The sequence below is a fragment of the Rhipicephalus microplus genome, chromosome 2 (assembly GCF_043290135.1).
Source record: "Rhipicephalus microplus isolate Deutch F79 chromosome 2, USDA_Rmic, whole genome shotgun sequence".
Classification (NCBI taxonomy): domain Eukaryota; kingdom Metazoa; phylum Arthropoda; class Arachnida; order Ixodida; family Ixodidae; genus Rhipicephalus; species Rhipicephalus microplus.
The window spans coordinates 90,414,400-90,431,803 of record NC_134701.1 but is presented as its reverse complement, the minus strand read 5'-3'; the positions used below and the strand labels follow the sequence as shown (position 1 = coordinate 90,431,803).

The 17,404-nt window shown below is 46.3% G+C and overlaps 1 long non-coding RNA gene across 1 annotated transcript; it reads right to left on the bottom strand.

Moving 5' to 3' along the window:
* Window positions 1-473: 473 nt before the first annotated feature.
* Window positions 474-5,926, bottom strand: LOC142796313 (uncharacterized). Its single transcript, XR_012893738.1, has 2 exons — window positions 5,605-5,926; window positions 474-795 (listed from the first exon to the last, which is right to left on the bottom strand). It is a non-coding gene; the product is annotated as an uncharacterized LOC142796313 (long non-coding RNA).
* Window positions 5,927-17,404: the final 11,478 nt, after the last annotated feature.

Below are 17,404 nucleotides of genomic sequence, written 5' to 3'. Positions count from 1 at the left end.
TCCATTATTTCTGTCTCATTTACAAGCTATTCGCTTGCAAGCCGATATGTACTATTTTTATATTTCAATTTGTTAAAAAAATATAACGTAAAATATTCCGCTAAATATTCTATGGCAACTTTTCTGAGACATACTCACGCTCAATTCTATTCATGAGCTATACTATTCGAACACTATGGATCAGACATTGACCATAGATCAGTTTGTCTGGTCAAAGAGAAGGGAGAAAATGGCGGCGACATTCTGTCCATAGCGCGTACTTCAACCACTTAGTCCATAATTTTTTTTTGTATGAAGTTACTCGAGAAGCCCAAGGTAACTCTTAGCCCATGTTGTTAATTGTTAGTCCCTTTCGTTCTTTGCGAAAGAATAAAGTTTCTTTTGCCACTGTTTTCCTTCGAGCCTGTGGCACGTTTATTGACTTGTGTTGCTTTTTAGCGCAATCCGAAAATGATTCAACTGTAGAAGTGAGCTAGGAGTAGAAAGAGGACACAACTTTATTCACAAAAACAAGCAAGCACTGGGTGCTGGGTCAGCAACGCTTGTTATTCGTGGGCAGAACTACTCAGTGAGACAACTTTAATAGGTCCACAACAGACGCGAGAAAACTGAACGTCACGTGGCCCTCACGCAGGCCCTCAGGGCGGCCAGGATTTGAGAAGTCAGATCCTGGGCCTCAATGAACTCCTTCATTTCTTCTTAAGGCAGAGGTGCAGCCCCACATGTAGGACGTGCTCCAAGTCCGCATAGCCACCGCGCAGAGTGCAGTCCTGGCTTGGGAACCGTTTGGGGTAACTGTATGGGAGAAAAACAAAGGTTCGTTTAATTCATGTTGACCCGACATGACCACACCGAAAACCAGTTTTTATGCTCCCCCCACCCCCACACCTCTCACTATGTCTACTCATGTGTGTTGGGATTTTCTTTCTTTCTAAGTGATGCACTGTTGTATAAAAAATTCGTAGTGGCAAGTCATTCATATTTGCTTACGGCCTTCCGGGTACGTGTAACAAAGTGGACACTTGGTTCGAGAAACACTAACATTAAATAATGATCGACTCGGTGTAGTTTGATAACTTGTTTTGAAAACTCTAAACACGTTAATTTACCATCAAATATTTATTAATAAACGAGAAAATCAAGCCTAAAATTTCTTGAATTTCGCGCCGAAATTGTCGGACGTAGCGCAACGTGTTCAAAAGCATATTTTTCGCATTCCCGCGACAATGGCTAAACTAATTTTCCCGAAACTTCGTGTTAAATTCATGGCCCCCTCAGAGGACAATGTAATTCATTTTTCTTATTGATAAGTAACTAGCAATGACATAGCAAGTGCTGTCAAACTCTATGGCGTCACGGCGTTTAGTGTATAAATTTCAAGGTGGCGTCGCCTGCTGTATTTAGTTTCAGCGTGGTTTCTCTGCCTACCAATCGTCTTCTCGTGGAAAGCGGGGTGACCTCCGAATGGTTAGGAAGCCTACATGACCGTCAGCTCATGTAGGCTCCATGCGAATTGTGAAAGAGTAATTTAAGAACAAAAAGGTGATTATTTTCAGTGTATCTCTAATGAAATAACATAAACTGCAAATTACTGGAAGACAACGTTCGCTATCTAAATATCTCTCTTGCATCGCTTCACAGAAATCGTTACGGCATACATAAAAAAAAAGCGACGTAACCGGTGCGGTCCACGTTCACCCATGTTCTCATTTTTATACATATGAAGCATTTCATACTACAATGCGGCTGTTGCAAACAGCTCATTTATTTGGTTTGGGAATATAAAAGTACTCTTTGACCGCGTTGTAATGGTGGTTGTTTATACGCAAGGAGGTTATTGACCGATTCTCTGCTAGTTTATTATCCCACAGATACCTCACTTTCCGGATGAAAAAAAATGATTGAAGTATGTGCATGACGCCTGTATTACTGCCCCGCCGCGGTGGTCTAGTGGCTAAGGTACACGGCTGCTGACCCGCAGGTCGCGGGTTCGAATCCCGGCTGCAGCGGCTGCATTTCCGACGGAGGCGGAAATGTTGTAGGCCCGTGTACTCAGATTTGGGTGCACGTTAAAGAGCCCCAGGTGGTCAAAATTTCCGGAGCCCTCCACTACGGCGTCTCTCATAATCAAATGGTGGTTTTGGGACGTTAAACCCCACAAATCAATCAATCATCAACGCCTGTATTATTTGTAGCAGGGCTGTTTTGATAGTTCCTGAGAATAATTACAAGCAACTCTCTCTCCTTTTGTCTAGGTGTTTGAAAATTGTCAACGCAGAAATTAATGTGTCTGCTTTCGTTCACAAAAAAAAAAAAACAGCGTAAAAGGACACACGGATGCCGACACTGACAGAATCGGGAGAGACCTACGAAAGCGCTGAACTGAAATGTTTGCTCAGCGATTTCGCACGTCATCAGCAACGTCAAGGAAACGTGGTGGTATATGTCAGCAGATACGATATGTTTTGCACGAGTACATTCAAAATCATATTTGTCTTTCCGAAGCGCTATCACGTACAAGGAAGTCACAACGCTTGTTGGTCCGTTCTCAAATCAGGGTTCAAGGGCAACGCCGCATCGTCACGTTTATTGCGCTTCGTCTGTGTTAGCCCAGTTTGTTTTTCGTCCTTAACTTTGCAGCACATCCTTTATCTAGCTTTTCTACGGTCACAAATCGGACCGATATTTAGAATCTGCTAGCTCCAAATATGGCGTATTAAAAGCTTCATTGAAAAAAAAAAACTCGCATTTATATTCATCAGACGGAAAGCAGGAATTGTCATGACAAATGGTAACTAAATTACAAGGTTTACGTTTCTTAGCTTTTTAACTACAATGATGCAAATGTAAGGTATTTATAAAACGTAACTAATTACCTACTTGAACGGCCCGTGAAGTAGTCACTAAACACGTGTAGTACTTTTTTTTTCTGGTCAATCATTAATAACCCCCTCGTTATACACTCTTGCTTTTCTAAGGTTGTAGCGCGTACCTTTACGTATTCTTGTGATTTACGTGGTCAGTACACGTCTTAATAATGCTCATGTTTGCTTCATCTTCTATAAGAATGAACATCTCTATTTTGTGTTGTCTTCAGCGTCAGCAGCTGCGCAGTTTCTGTTGTTCTTTCTTTCAATCTATTAGTACCCCCTACCGAGTATTGCATGAATGGGCGTTCCAACAACAACCCTCCTAAAAGAAGAACCCTTTTCATTTCTGATTTTGTCTCGTAGCCCCTTTCTTAAACATAAATTTCGATTTTTGGTAACTCTTCCATGTCCCAAAGTTGCGTTTTACTAACTGCATAAATACTCATGTGTACTTCGTTTATACGCGCCGGGACATCTGGCAATCTTGCAATCTATCCGCCATCCTACATGTTCGTACGAAAGAAAGAAAAAAAAAAGGGGGGGGGGGGGTCTCGTTTCTCATTGCTCGGCTCGACCTTAATAAAAACCTTATTATGGTTACAAAGGTTTCCATTGACGTTGCGTCTAAACTGCGTGCTTATGTAAGTTATGGTAATACGGGCCCTCTTGTTTGATAACATGACTGGCGCCATCTGGCTTCCATCTCAAGAAAAATGAGGCGCATCAGTAGCGAAGCCTTCGAGATTTCAAGCTTTGTTGTCGCCCCATCTCAAAGGCAACTTCCCCCTCTGCTGACACTTCGCTGCGCGGCGCGTGTTCTCGTGGAGAAATGCGTGAAGAGACGTGCCCTCCTTTCTCCCGAATGACGCGTTCATTGCCGAGCCATTTCACGGCACCCTTGACACAGAGACGGCTGTCGCCTGGCCGCGCCTGCATGAGCAGCAGCAACGCACCCCGCTGTAAACCGAAACAGTCATTTCGTGCACGCGTACCGGAGGAAGCAACCCGGCGATCGACGGTATGACTAACTGGCATGGGTGACGCGACGCCGTATGATAGCGGGTCGTCAAAGGAGTCACCCTGTGCGCACGACGCCAACGCTCTACAACGGCATTCTTGGCATTCGTCGATTTCAATTCCGATCACGGGCAGGACTGCGTACCTCCATTGCGGCGAGAAAGTTGTCCTGGCAATGCTTTGCCAAGTGGGCGGCAATCGCGTCCTGTTTCCTTTCTTTCTTTTTTTTTTCGTTGTGGTTGAAAAAATGTTACGCAATGGCAACACAGGCGAGTGAAAAGCACCTTATTTAGAGATGACGTGACTAAACTACCGATGGGAGTTCCGTTTTAGTACTGGTCTGTTACGACACCGTGAAAGAACAGTTAAGTTGCGTTAGTCAATGCGTACGTCATTGATGCTGTCGCAAGCACGATTTTAAACGGCCGCACTCACCTTCGGCGACACTATATAAAGAAAGCGCATCCTTTACAAAGAATTTGCTTGCGAGAGATACTAATCAAGTTACTTTTTCACGTTCTCAGTTGATTGCGTTGTCCCTGCCTCCTTCATGAATAACATTTGTGCAGTTCATCTGATGCATATTTCGCTACCTCTGCGATCGGTCGAAGCTACGATGCGATGACGTCATGTGACGTCCATCTTACACACGCGGGAATGTTCGACTCGCGAGACACATAAGACTTTAATAAACGCTATAAAAGAATAATAATCCGTCCACTTCATGCATAGTTGTACAATAAGCCACCATCCCCTGATCCACAACCGCAACTCCGCACAGCAAAAGTTGTGAGCTACAACAGCAACTCAAATGTCTGACCAAACCGATAACACAAACGTTTTATCCGGAATAACTCGTTCTAAACACAGAGACTATGGTCTCTCGGCCCCGACTAGGTCGTGCTCCACAACTACGACATTGTAGTCCCTTAGGACGTTATTAAAGTTTGTTGGCAGACAGACAGGCAGAGTCCATACGTGTCGTCAATGTTAACGCGAGTTTTGCCCAAATGCCTTAGCTGAATAAAAAATAACGCTTCCACGTTGTTTGCGCCGCGGCACTGCCAGGTGCAGTGGTGGCGCAATGGCGCGCAGTTGCCGCGTGCGCGAGATTGCGGCTCTGATTCCTCGCGTCGGCTTCCAGATGGAGCTAAAGTGAACGTGCGTGTACGTGCAATGCATATCATGGTACCTCATGAAGTCAAACTTAGGCTCGTGTGAAATGAGTTTCACGCTTTGAGGCGTTAGGACTGCGGTTTTATGTTCCTTTTACTTTTCGCTTAACCAATACAACGTATACAACTGTATCCTGAGGCTATAATAGATAAAGTAAGTGAGCAAACAAACCGCTACCGCAAAGTGGTTGCGTGAAAGAGCTCATATGCAACACTGTGTTACATATCGAAATGTCAAGAATTGCCCTATGTATAGTTTTGAAATTTCAGTTGAACAAGGAGATTAAAGTGTTTTTTCAAAGAGCCTGGTGTTTCTATTGTTTTTTCTAAGCCTGCCCACTTGAGTACTACAAATGAGGAAAGCAGCGTGACTTGATAAATTCTGTGAAGTAAACCAGAAAGAACAAACTGTCGCCTTAAGCTTATTGCTCATACTCAGCAAACTAGTCATGAGTAGTAAACTACCCATGCCTTTAAATCGTTACATTGCCAGCTTACAGCTAGCTCAAATGATAACACAACGCGCTGGGACAAGGCCATACCATGTTACTTGTCTAATGACAGGTTGTGAAGTTCAGCAGCGAGACAATCCTAAAGCCTTCATGCACGACGGTTTTTGCACGATACACTTCGCAATATGGTTTTGTAGTATGCATGAAACGGGCCTTCCCATACCGACAAGCAATCTCACTTGGACATCAGACAGCACCATAATCCAGGCCAATTAAGTTATCGCACCAATTAGTGCAGTATACTCCAGTCACGAGCCATAACCTCGGCACGGCTATAGCATGGGACAAAAGTGGAGTACTTCAGCACGTGTCCATACAGCATTCCGACGGAAGCAGTGTTTGCGTAGCCTGTTTTGCCCCCCCCCCCCCCCAAAAAAAAAAAAACTGACATACCGATTTCCCTTCACAGCAGCAAGCGTATTAAAGCCAACATTTCGAAGTCGTTGAACGTAAGCCAACTGGGTCACCAGAGGTACGCAAATAACAAGGGTGGCGGAAGAGGCGAGGAGGCGGTTTCTCCGAGTCCGTTACGTGTAACGGTTGAAGCCACGCGTTATTGGTCTTGGCATGTTTACGAAGACGTGGACGCTGACGCGCCCACTCACCTGCATACCGTGCAGAGAAGGACGCGAGATGTTAAACCTCGTCGCCGCTCCAAGGGTAACGCGTTGGTTATAGTCAAGGCTGCATCTCGGCGCCGGTTGGCTCGGCCACGAGAGGAAAATCGCGCGCGTCAAGTCGCCGCTGGCCAAGATATGCACCTTGGGATCTTCAACAAAGCCTAATCACCAGAGGGAAGCAGTGCCTCACATGGAAGTTGCGAGTGTCGCAGTTCTGTCCAGTTTGAGTTGTGAACACGGACTTCGCGTCATATGTTGTCACTACGTAGCGCCGAATCTCACCTGGTCACACCATGAGTGCACTAAAGCACAGTTGAAATCTAGCATGAATATCTGAGGCTGTCTGACTACCTTGTGTCTGAGGAATAGCATCTGACTATTCTTGTTCTTGTCACATGACTTTTTCGTATGGCCATGCCCACACTGTGGTATTGGCCAAGAAATGCTGTGACGTAGATGAAATGCAAAGAACGTGTCTACTTGCGATATCATGTCGACAGGCACAAACGATATGGCTGAGAAGCCACACTTGGCAGCGTTTCACACAAGTTTGGCGTACTGACACTTCTAAAAGCTATGCATGCTCGTATCACTCCAAAACGCCATGATGGAGGCAGAAAGCTTTATTTCGCCAAAAGCATGCGTGGATGATTTCGTGTTGAATGGCCGGCAACCTATGGTTGACGTCGGCGACCTCAGGTGACCTATTCCAGCACCTTGTCTGGACGATTGGCTCTGAGCTGGTCAATGCGACCTCCCACCATCCGGTTGCCAATGTCTGGTACCATCTGCCGCAATGTACTACATGATACAGAGCACTGGCATCCTCTGGTCTTTATATATGTGGCAGTATACTGTGGAGCCATAGGCAGCGGCCATTAAACGCCATTCAAAACTATGAACAGTTTTTGCTGTGGCGACTTCATTTTTCTCACTTTCCAGTTTAGTTTGCCATAACTAAAGTAAAATAACGCTGACTGATGGAGTAATGGGAATGGACCAAAGCATTGAACTAGATGAGAAATGAATGAAAAATATGCATTCAATACATAGATATCAATGAGAAAGATAAGATTTGGGTGATATAGACACGGTTGAGCGTTTCGTAATTCAATCTAACGGGAAACAGTGCAAAAGACGAGGACCAAACAGGCACACACACAACCCTATGATTAACCAACTATAGTCGACAACGTCACTCTTCGTAATTTGAGCCAACTCGCACATGCATTTGGAAGCACATCACTATCTGTGGCTAAAACCAGCTGCACGAAGTTGTGAAGAGGCAGCAGCTTTAAAATCGTTTAGTGCGAGTTAACTTACTTCCGGTTCATTCTCTTCGTATCAACTTGGCCTGGTTTTCACTCGCACACCGTTATCAATAGGAGCGTCATAGGCACGTACTGTGTGCACATCGTGATTTGTGACCAGCATCAGTTTTCCGTCATCGGCCTCCCGACGAGATAGCACATTGTCATAAAAAGGCACTGATATGGGCGATTACGGCTGCCATCAAGCTGATAAGCCGAGAAGCTCGGATAAATGGGGGTAGCCGCGTTCGTGTTTTGATTAGATGCAAACACCATTTACTAACTATCGGGACATTTGGACTTGTACTTTCAGAAAGCCACGTTGCATCACACGGGGTGGGGGGCACTGTTTAGGGAGTGGGAGGGGGGGGGGGGGCGAGTGCTTTTTTGAACCCGTCCCTGCTGATTGATATGTGGGGTTTAACGTCCCAAAACCACTATATGATTATGAGAGACGCCGTAGTGGAGGACTCCGGAAATTTAGACCACCTGGGGTTCTTTAACGTGCACCCAAATCTGAGCACACGGGCCTACAACATTTCCGCCTCCATCGGAAATGCAGCCGCCGCAGCCGGGATTCGAACCCGCGCCCTGCGGGTCAGCAGCCGAGTACCTTAGCCACTAGACCACCGCGGCGGGGCGAACCCGTCCCTGCTGACACGCCGCTTCGAACATGCTGTCCAGACATTGGCGAATGGTCACACAGTGTTTATTAGGCCTGTCTATTTCCCTTGTAACTGGTTCCACGGGACACGTTATCCCTTAGAACATTTGATGGGCGTTCTTGGCTCGACTTAGATAAGGACAGTAAGCTCTTTGTGATGAATGTCGCTCTTCTAGAGAAAGAGTGGAGAACAGAGAGAAAAAAAACTGCAAGGACCCCAAGGTTTTCGGAAACGCACGTCGTGGTCCCACTTTCGTCTCTTGTTACAGGAGTGCCCTTCAAAAATAAAATTGCACTGGGATGAGGGACTGCGGTCAGGACATAACCTTGCAGTAGAACCAGCTTTCGGAAGTCCCCTTTTTTTTCTTCTTTTCACTCTGTCCGTTTCATTCTTTCCGGGAATACCCCCCCCCCCCCCCCAGATATGGCTTAAAAATACGAACACAGTCAGGCCGCACACTTTCATATTCAGTTGCACTGGAATAACTTGCGGGTAAATTGGCTTCGAGGTCACCGCAAGCAAAGACAAAAAACCGAAACAGTCATAATAATCTCTATCCAGAACCCTTACCCTTACGTCTCTCACGTTACCCTCAGAGTTAATTCGGAACGCAAGCCTACATCAATGAGTAACTGAGTGACAACTGTTGTTGCTCAAATTACACTGTGTGCGTTGCTAGAACAGTTTGAATGATGGCATTGTTGATTTGGATGAAATAGACGAGCTTATAACGTGCGGAATATCTCTTACCACTATGCGCGCATGGTTGCCGCTGGCAAAGAGAAGGCTGCTAGCGTGATTAATGGGTAGCGTGAAACAATAGTGTTGCGTTCCGTGCGCGGCGCTAATTGCACCGATCCTCGAGCGAGGCTGAGTGACGGCGCATGAATCTTGATGTAGCAACGAGCTCTGACAACGTCCAAACCTACGTGCGCTTTCGATTGTTTCTCGGCGGGCGCGAACATAATGTCGGTCGCTAGCTGCGTGCTAAACATCTTATTTATGGACGCCCCGCCGTCCTTTCGCGCTTCAACAAAGCAGTTATCAATCTCGTGGCGGTGAGAGTGGTCTGCATGCAAAGCACATCAGCGCTCCTCTCGCCGGAGCGATCCAGTCTGCGCACCGGCGACGCTCATACAGATCCGCGAAATATGGAGGTAGCCGAGACATGACCACCAGCTAAGAACGGGGAAAAACCGCCCACCCTCTCTCTAGAAGCGCTGCGCAGCAGTGCTGACAGAACCACCCGTAGAGGAAAGAAATGAAAAAAAAAATCTAGATAAGGTTCAGGAAGGGGTATGTGCTGCGGAGTAAAACTGCAGGTAAGCAAAACGATAAATAAGTGACTGCAACTCTGCTTGGATGTACCGTACCAGTAGACCACCGCTTCTATAGCAGCAGCGGAAGAAGAGCGGGTGACAAAAGCGCGGGAGATGTAAAGATAGAGAAAGAGAGAGAGCGCGAGAGAAAGCAACGAGTGCGAGAGAGAAGACGCCATGGACGAGCACGTGTTCGTGACGTCATAGCGTCCAATTTGGCGCCCCCCTCTTCACCCCCGCTGCAACCCCGCATTTTCAGGCCCCCCACCCTCTTTCTTTGCCGGCACGTACACTCACGAACACGGCGGCGGCTACGATTGTTCTTCGCGATGCTCTCCGGCACAATTACCGAGCGTTCACTCCACGCTAGAAGGGGAGGGAGCGAGTGGGAGAGGAGGAGCCTGACTGACCAGGCGGAGGGGAGTGCAACAAAAAATCAACGCAGAGCATACGCTTCTTCGAGAAAGGAGAAAAGCAACAGGTAGAGGGGAAAAAATTACCGCTGTAGAACAGAGAGGATAAAGCAAAAAAAGAAAAGACGAGCGGTCAGACGGGTGAAGGTGCGTCGGGGCCCGCGTTGCTTGTCGAGGTTGTTGCGTGCAGTGATGTGCGGGACAGTGGAAGAGCGGCAAAAGAAAGCAGCCGTTCTCAGAGCCGCGGTACTCGCTCGTTCGGTTAAAAACCTATTTTGATCTTAACTGAAGGGCCAAGAATCGATTTCGCTTACGTGAATTGCAAAGCGCAGAAACGTGGGGGCTACCACCATTATATGGCAAAATGGTCCGGTAGGTGCACGCTTCAAAACGTGTGATATACTGTGGAAAGATAGATGCTCTGAAAAGCACTCATGCGAAATTTGTGTCTCCTAAATTGAATGCCGTCGTTCTAGATGTATCTGGGGAAGAATTAGTTAACATTCCTCAAAGCAAGTTGATCCGCAATGAGTTCGCGACTGTCCTCCTTCCCAAAAGGCTGAGAGCACGTCTAAGCTGTTCAAACTATGCATACGTTAAGACATGGCGTCGTAGTTGTTGGATTTCAAAGCAGTACGAACATAACGCATGACCGGTTTGGGTCACGTATGGCGTGCGCGTGCCTGTTGACTGTCTTCGCCGCACGGCTCGCGTGCTCGATGAGTAGGCGATGCACGCAACAAGCAGCAGCGCGGGAACCAGGCGCAGCGATGGGGTGAAGAGAAACCGAGAGCACGACGGACAAAGGCAAGACTAGTCCCAAGGAGAGAGGGAGCAAAATGGCGGTTCAACGATTTCGGACTTCCGTCGGCGGCCAGTGCGAGCGGGTGTAGCGTGCAGGAGGGGCAGCGCGGCGTCGTCACGATGGGGCCTCCACGTGGGACCGGGTCCTGACGGTGTCATCACGAAGTCGCCATCCCGTCTTCTTTCATTTTACTATTTTCCGTCTCCCCGCCCAGTGCACGCTTTTTCAGGATGCAGCCGCAATGCGCCCTCTTCTTTTGTACTGCCCAAGCTCGGCCAAAGTGGAATCGCAGGAATCCGCACGAGTAAAAGGTTATAGGCTGCATTTTTGTTCGTTTCCTTTTTTTTTTTTAGCGCATCGAGCCAGACACACCTCTTTGTCGTCATTCGAATGGGCACGTTGAAATACCTCTCGTGGAACGCTGACAGGCAGTGTTAAGTTAGGAAAGGCTGAGTTGCAGTTACCACCAGGCCAAGCTGCAAGAACTTGCCGCTAGGACAAATGGCTACTGAAACTTCGTCTTCTGATCGACAGACACGCGATCACTTTCGGAACGCACGCGTCCAAATTGTTATTCTACGTAAATATACCAAATTTATACGATGAATTAAGTGTGGGCGGTAAGCGCCTGCGAGTGTTTCAAACCACTCTGCGCTTGCGCGATTGTGTCGCAAATCACTCGAATTATTTTACCGGGAATGAGATCACGGTTACGCTGCTGTAATGTAACCCTACAGTCCGCGCTCGTAGTTCACTTGTGTCGACGTGCTAACCGGAAACTCATATATACTCCACCACACAACAATATTTCTTGCTGTGCAGAAAAGCCAACCATAGAAACGAAGCGCTCATGCTCGAGCAAATACTTTGCGGTGTGTATTGGAATGTATATACATAATTTCCAAAATATTGCGACACTTTATCACAACTCAAATCACAGCACTGTGGCTGCGGCCTTTGAATTCCATATTTTTATTTTTTGCTGCATGGTAATTCACATTGTTTGATTTGCTTTAGTCACAACGCATATACGGTGTCACGTAAACCTGTCAGATTGTGTGATTTTCGACATCTAGCCACTGACCTCAACTTATACGTACAGCCTTATAATAAAAAAATTGACTTTATTTTTGTTTTGATAGGAACTTATTAGATTGCCAGTGCCGAAAAAAAGTCGTGCTGAGACGGTTTGTAAGTTACTTAGTCAGTTGGTTTGTTGGTAAGTTGTTAGTTAGTTGGCTAGCAAAATAATTAGTTTGTTCGTTAGTTCGTTTGTTTGTTTGTTTTTTCATGTTCACGTCAAGCCATAACCAGCATTAAGTGGCTGTGGAACACCACGAATTCCAAATCGCTTGTATGTTTGCCATCTCGACCGATGCAAAACCGAAGTCTCGTGAAACACGATAACTCTCTCGTCGTGACTCAGAGAGCCGTGTAGATTCACGGAATCATTCCTTCGCTTGTCCGTACGCATATCTATGTAGCTGATGCGATTTGACAAGATTCGTCGCATGACATTCCTCATGACCTCTCTGCTGTTAACGTTTACTGTTCTGAACCACGTCGGCATCTGTGCCTTGAATGCCCGATAGGAGCAGTCAGGCGCCATAAAGTGCCATCGACCGATCGCGGCTTCAGTGAAGAAAAAAGAAATAAAACCTGAAGTTGGTCATGGCTGCGACAAGCAAGTTATATATATTATCTCCAACGGCTATTTGTGGAAAGCTGGTGCCTGGGTATCTCGTTTTCCATATCCTCGAGCCATTTTTCTGCTTTCTCGCCATGCACCAACAGCTCAAATTTGTTACTGTCAACATTTCCTGCGCGCTGTATAGACGCACAGTGCGCTAGCACAGCTACATCGGCAAACTAAACTGATATTCGGTGTTTTGTCAGATCGCGTGGTCGTACAAGTCTTGAGTCGCTTGTAAATTCGCAGTTGACCTTCTTCCGCGCCCATCTTCGGGACGCTTCTAAAGATTTTCTTTTATTTGTCGATCTAGATTAGTTGGTGTGTTCGTTGTTCTGGTGCCAGGAAAAGGCTAAACTTAATTTTTGCTGTGCTGGGTTCATAGATTGAAGTGTCGGTTACGTCGAACTACGTATACATGACAGCGATTAGAGAGTGCGGGCTGTTTCCTTCATACTACATTATGCGAGCATGCCGTTTTCCTTCACCTAAGAAACGAAGGCTGCAGTACAGGCGCCGGTGCTCGCAGCTCAACTGAGCAACTACGCCGACGCTGCCAATAGCGCGATTCGTGGCGCGCATTGCGTGCTGGTGCCTACGCGACACAGTGACGAAGGTCGAGGGATCGAATCCCAACCATGGCGGCCGCATTTCTACGGAGACTAAATGTTTGGGGCTCGGGTGAATACTTTTAGATTTAGGTGCACGCGTGAAGGAGCACCGGATGGTCGTGTATCGCGATGCTCTCCCATACGGCGTCCCTCACAACCGTATCACGGGTTCGGGATGTGAATCTGCAACAATTATTATTGCATGGCACAGGAATATAGCCAGAGATTGTTTTTTTTTTCAGCTTAAACATTTTCGGAAAGGATTAGTCTTGTCTGCGACTCTATGCCAATGCTACTGTTTGATACAGTACGGCAATGAGTGGGGATGTGCGAACGTTCGAAAACTTCAAATGAAGCGTTGGAGAAGAGAAGGGTAACAATTCTTGTTTCAATGGTAGGGTTACGAAGAAACATGAAGTTCGACATTTTGCGACATTATTGACTCTACGCTGATCCCTGAATGAAGGCGCTTTTGCATACAACTCCAATTAACGAGCTTCATGTATAAGAGGTTGGGTCAGTTTACATAATGGTGGCATATTGTTGTTGGTCAAAATAATTCGTATGGGTGCTTTGAGAAAGCTTGAGAATATTTGTTTCAAATAAAATGTGAAATTCTTCGGCTGTTGGCTTCTTTGAAAATGGTTGCTTTACTATTAGGAAGCATTCACAACAGTATTCGATTCGGTTCTAAATATAAAGTTAGCTATTTGTGCACCCATATGCCCTATGAAATCTCTTTAAACCAATTAATCTATTGTATCCTTCGTCTTTCTGCATATGTGTACCACTATGAAATCAATAGTTTATACACAGTGACAGAAGCACAGGACAGTAATTATTATTTTTGCGCGCTTATAAATATCTCATTTTTTATAACACTGAAGGACGACGAATGTAATCTCTGAAAACGGTTGAAACGGATTTCTTTTTTTTCTTTTTTATTGGCTAGTCAGTTAACGGATACATTAATGACACCGAAGAATGCACAAGTTACATTTATTCTCTTATTACAAGCCTATGATGGAGTAGGTTTCTTTTAACTTGGGAAGTTATTCGTATTGGGCCCACTATATATGAGCAAAGACAGCTGGGCTACCTGACGCCGTCAAGCTCGGTGCATGGCATTTTGTCTGTTGTTACGAAGTGTCATTGATCGATCGATCAATTTACTGCTTCTGTGGAATCCCGGGACGCTTCAACCAATGCAAGTGCATGACTCTTTTTCGAAAGAAAAAAAAAATACTAGCACACCAGTACGCAGGCCTCGCAATTCGCGATAGTCCCTGTTTCGATCGAGCTTTGTGGGTTATAAAATTAAATAAAGGGAATGACGACAGCCCGTTTCGTCGACAGTAAATGAAGTTTACAGTATTCTAAGTGCAGACTGCAATAACGCGTACATTGACGAGACCGCATGGTGATGTCCAATGGCGCCTGAAAGAGCCCTGTTATGATGTGAAAAAGGAGAAGTTGTCGTCCTGCGCTCCTGCCGAACACAAAGGGCCGATTCCCCTTTGTGGGTGTGCGCCAGCATTACAAGAATCATCATCTTCATCAAAGTGGATACGATATTCAGTGCGGCAGGCACAAGCAACTGAGGGAAATCTAACTTGGTGACTTGATCTCGAATTATAACAAGTCCAAGCCATTGGTACCACGCTCAATTGCAATAACGGCTTCCTTGCGTCACTTTATCCTAGTTGTTCGCGCCATTTCGTCGCACGTACTTAATCACCACCCCTTCCTCCATCGTGTGATTGTGAGCGAGGACCTCGTATGGGAGCCTAACGTCCTTAATTTTATTTTGTATTTCGTTGGCATATTCCTCTTACCTTTGAGCTTTGCGGATTAAGCTAATGGCGGGGGTAGCTCTCTCCAAACGCGATCTTGGAGGTCATTTTGTCGAGGACAGGTGCTACGCCAGAAGGAGAAGCAGCGTACACGACGATCGGCAATAAAATCGGGGAGACCGAAAAGTCGCGTCGGTTTCGATAAGAAGACGCGTGTCATCGATCGAACGGCGAGATGTCGTCTAACGACGGTTTTCTTTGTTTTGTTTTTCTCCTCGTCGCGCATATCCCTGCACGAGACTACACTCCCATGCGGTGTGGCAAGGGAGTGAGACCTTGAGAGAGAGATAGAAGGGATGAAAATATTTGCAGTAACGTGGGAAATTGAAGCGAAAAATGTAGCAAGACGGACCGTCGTAGGTGCAAGGAAAGAAAAGCAACCGCATAGTGATCCCGAGGAGGAGTCATCGCGCTCGGCGGCTCGCACATTTTTGGCGGGAAAAGCAACCGGACGCTCCCGCCCCGCCACACCCTCTCCCTCTTTTTTTTTCGACTTTGTGGCTCTTCTCTCACCGCGACGGGCAGGGTCGTCGTCGAAGTGGCGAAGAAGCAAAATAACAGAATTCGGGGGAAGGCTTCCGGATAACACGTGCCATGGCGGGTGTTTGGCTTTCCCCCTCTTGTCTTTATTTCTCAGTTTATTTCCTTCCATCTCTCCCCGATTACAGCTTTTTATTTCACTTTTTTTCCTTCTCGTTTGTTTCTTTACGAAGTCGTTGTTCGCCCTTTCCCACAGTCGCGGAATCAGCGACAGGCGCGCGCATCACGGGTGGATTTAATTAGGCAAACTCTCATCGAAGCATAACTAAATCTGCTTAGCTGGACTAAAAGTAACCAGCTGCGACGACCGCTGGTTAGGCCTCCCGAGAACGGTTCGTTGTGGCGGCAGACGGCGCGGCGCCACTCCTGGGAACGAACGGATGCAACGTATTCTCAACGAACGTACGCGAAAGACGGTACAAAACAAAAGCGGACGCCGAACAGGTGATATCGATGGGCATTTATAGGAGGATGCACATCAATGTGAGAATATCAAGAAGCGTCGCAATGCTATGACCGTTAGAAAGCACTGTGAAACATTTTAGCACCAAAGCTACACGAAGGAAGACGACTTAAGTAAACGCTGATCTTTTCGGCCTTGTCTGTTTTGCGTTATTATTATTATTATTATTATTATTATTATTATTATTATTATTATTATTATTATTATTATTATTATTATTATTATTATTATTATGCACCAGTGAAACGTTCCATCAAAGACCACATAACTTGTTCCTAGTAGTTTAAATCGACCACTTCTTGTCACCTCAAGTTCCAGTTTGTTCCCTTCTGTTTTTATTGTTGTTGGTTTCTTTGAGAATATCTTCATACCAACGCGGTTTTAGTACTTCATCGTAGTAACAAGCTTTATTCGCCCGAAATGGAGAGCGCCAATGTACCATGGTGCGGTAAGCGATGTTGCCTCAAACATGACGACTCATGACGTCATCCAGCAGATCCCGATGGCCACTTGAACGTTCGTGCCATAGCTTTGATCCTGAGCTGCGCACTGTGGCAGAACGGCGCGTATGGTCACTCCGGTAATGACCACGTCCGGTAGCAACAAAGTGCTCGTTACAAGCGCTGGTTGCAACACCTATGGATGAATTATTTGCCTCTCAGCGCATAAACGATGCGGTTCCCCGCCGCACATCTTAAGTAAGCTGTCGTGTGAACGCAGTCCACGTGCGCGCTTCGTGGTGTTACGTCAGAGAACACGTCTGTGGATGATTTAGCGCAGCACGTAGACCTAACCGTCTTCGAAGAAGACTGCACCAAACGCGAGGTGCTACAAAATGCAGCTAACGTCCGAATGAAATCAAGCACAAATTGATTGATCGATTGGTTTGTTGATTTATTGATTGAACATGAGGCTATATGATGAAATACGTTTTATTGGCGTTGACCACTCGGCTACACGCACTTAAGTTCAAGTACACAAGTATTTTCGTGTTTCGTTCAGATGCAAATTCGCAAACGGAGCACGCGACCCTCCACCCGGTGAGTGAACATCACGTGCAGTTAGCAAGCTGCGTGGCTTGGCTAGTTGGTAGACCGTGACGGGTCGTCTTGGCGCGATAACTTTCGGACAAGAGACAGATAATATTGATTTAGTAGAAGCTTACCGCTTATTCGTGTGTGCCGAGTACGTTCTCTTTCTTTTTTTTTTGTCTCGCTTGTATTTGCATTAAAACAGTTCATCCCGAATACCCTGAATCACCACGGAGCCTCAGAGTCCGAAGCTCGGCGATTAATAAAATACCGGTGACAGCAGTCACCCTACGTGCTTTATTCTTAATCTTACAGTTATTCTGTTTCTTCCGTTGTCCCGAATATAACTAGCAAAGAAGTAGACATTAGCACATTTACGTTGCGCGAAAAAGCGAAAAAGTACAGCTACATTTTCTGCGACACAAAAGCACCCCCCCCCCCCCCACACACACACAGAGTTCTCCCAGAAGGGCCTTTGTGCCCACCAAGTGGATCCCCGCCGTGGGAGAT